This window comes from Mastomys coucha, unplaced genomic scaffold (assembly GCF_008632895.1).
Source record: "Mastomys coucha isolate ucsf_1 unplaced genomic scaffold, UCSF_Mcou_1 pScaffold13, whole genome shotgun sequence".
Classification (NCBI taxonomy): domain Eukaryota; kingdom Metazoa; phylum Chordata; class Mammalia; order Rodentia; family Muridae; genus Mastomys; species Mastomys coucha.
Window position 1 is genome coordinate 80,466,229 of NW_022196895.1, and position 2,719 is coordinate 80,468,947.

At 39.9% G+C, this 2,719-nt stretch overlaps 1 protein-coding gene across 2 annotated transcripts in view; it reads right to left on the reverse strand.

Annotated features, from left to right (window-relative positions):
• The window catches only part of Znf407 (zinc finger protein 407), a 411,238-nt gene that overhangs the window by 390,394 nt on the left and 18,125 nt on the right, over positions 1-2,719 (reverse strand). Inside the window, exon 2 of one of the 2 annotated variants that reach the window (XM_031366183.1) lies at positions 1,495-1,786. The exons of the other annotated variant lie outside the window; for it this stretch is intronic. The gene's annotated coding sequence lies outside the window, so the exon portion shown is untranslated. The remainder of the gene's footprint in view (positions 1-1,494; positions 1,787-2,719) is intronic. 2 annotated transcript variants of the gene reach the window in all.

The window sequence follows — 2,719 nt, forward strand, 5'->3', positions numbered from 1 at the left end:
AAAAAAAAAAAAAAAAAAAAAGATAAATGAGCAAAAAAATCATACATCCAAGTAGAACATTCAATCTAGCTGAATAGCTTATCTAAATCCTTAAAGAAACTAAATCTGCATGGAGTTGGGGGGGGGGATCAGAGTTTACTATTTTGAATTAGGTTTGGATACTGAAAATCTCAATTGGCCAAAGACTGTAACAACTGTATGGAGCATGAAGGACAGACAGCTCTGTAGCAGAACAGCGTTCCACCACTCAGCAGTTTATAGACCAGGGGGTTAATCAACCCACCCCAGATCACAACCACCTTTCTGAAAAAAAATAAAAAAATCAACAGAAAGCGTTCCACCACTCAGCAGTTTATAGAACAGGGGGTTAATCAACCCACCCCAGATCACAACAGAACAGTTTTCCACCACACTGCAGTTTACAAAACAGGCAGCTGATCAACCCATCCCAGATCACAGCTGCCATTTCTGAAAAAAAATCGACACTGGAGGTCAGCACTGGAGCCAGAGGCCATCTAGAGACCAAAAAGAGTTTGCGGTAGTCGTTAAGTTATAAAGTCTAGAATGGAAACAGAGTGGGCAGGAGTGCAAAGTAGTTTTAATAAGTACTTTAAAGTGATGTAAAAAGGATTAAACGGAAATGAGAGTTTATGCTAATATAGACTTTAAAAATTCATTAGAAAGGTTATTAGAACAAGTATCACATTCTCAGTGCAGGTGGGAACAAGATCATCTTCTTCTTGAAAGATTCAGAGATCCCCTGAATACAACCATTAAAGGGCTCATTTTTCTGAAGCAGATTTTATTCATTCATACAACAAACACTTAGTAAAACCTTACTATTATCTGAAAGCACCCTTATTCTCCCAGCAACAAAGTAAAAACAGGCAAAATCTCCTCGACACACTGTCATTTGTACAACTATAAAAATAAAATAAAGTGAATCTTCGAAGTATTCCCTCAGCAGACTTTCAAGACTGAAAACCCTAATATGTACGTGGACTAAGACAGTGTAAACAGGCCCAGAGAGATGTCTTGGTGGATGCCTGCTGCCATGCCAGACATGATTAGAGTGCAATCTCTGGAACCCACATGGTGAGAGGAGGAAACCGAATCCCACAAGTTGGCATATTTTCTTTTTAAGTAGCAGAATGTATTACTAAAGCCAATCCTCTTCAAGCATTATGTTTCTTAGACCAAGTCATGAATTACCATCTACACAGACGATCACAAACACAGTTATAAGCATGTACATGAGTGTGGCTTAGTGGTGTGGCACTTGCCTAACATGAGCAATGTTCTGAGCCCCACAACAAGGCACACACTGAAAGACACAGACACAGAGAGACACACACACACACACACACCTTTAAGCATTTGTTCTTGGCTGCAGAAATAAGTTATATATAACACTTTTTTATTAATTTCATCTTAACTATAATTATTAATAAAGTTAGTAGCATTCAGAAACTAACAAAAATTAAAGTATCTCACTTAGTCATCCTTCATGGTTTAAGGGAAAATACTCTGGAAAAAAAAAAAAAGAAATAGATTTTTGAAGAACCAAAATAAAGCACATCAATAGCAGTCTTCTGATGACACCTGGTGGCCACTTCTCCCAGAAGTCTCTTGCAGTGATTTGGAAGAAGCATTTCAGGAAGCAGGCTTTCAAGTGCTCACTGCCCCTCAGGCAGAACAACTGATGTCCTCCTGGCATCCTCGCTTGCCTTGTTCACTTGTCACTCATTCCAAGTACTAGTCTTCATTTCTCTGTCTTTTGTCTTCTCTGTGGGGTATGATAAAGACAACTCAGCTCTTCTGCTTCTGCTAAGTCACTCCCACAGACATACACGCTGCACAAGAACCCATTGCCTCCCTACCCCTAGTCTCAGTTCCTTACCCCTCATCCTTTCTGTACACACACGCCACACACATGCACAGAAATTAACAGTCTCAGTCCCTTACCCCTTGAGAAATTCAAAAACCATAAGCCCTGGAAGTTATAATCCTACAAAGAAGGACTCTTTCCTCCTGAAACACAAAGCCACACATATAACTAAGAGCTTCAGCAGCCACCCCTGAGTAAAATACAGTAAAGTTCTCTCTCTCAATCTGCCATTTCCAACTGGACTTCTTGCTGAACCTACATCATGATGGTGTCACCTACCCTAATTTCAAGTGCACTCCTACAGTCTGTCTATGAAAGCCTTCTACTGCTGATGTGCAGAGTCTCAGGAAACTAGAGGTGCTGAGTGTCCAGCCCTCCCAGCTAGGCCTCTCCTACCAGAAACATCAATTTGGAAAACAGTTCACAGAATACAGTCTCTGATCCTACAAAGCAAAAGAATACTCTTCCAGGAAAATCCTTATAACTGTATTATAAAGTTGAATAATTTTGTCAAGAATATACTTAACAAACTAAAATACATTTACTAGATAACTCTAGGGGCAAATTTTCATAAATGGACATACAAGTCTGCTTTATTCATACAGAAATAGTTCATGAATACTTGGGTTCCAACAACTCTACCTCCTCACTGTCCTAAGAGACTACAACACAGGGCTGGAGAGATGGCTCAGTGGTTAAGAACACTGACTACTCTTCCAAAGTTCCTGAGTTCAAGTCCCAGCAACCACATGGTGGCTCATAACCATCCATAATGAGATCTGATGCTCTCTGGTGTGTCTGAAACCAGCTACAGTGTACTTATATTTAAAA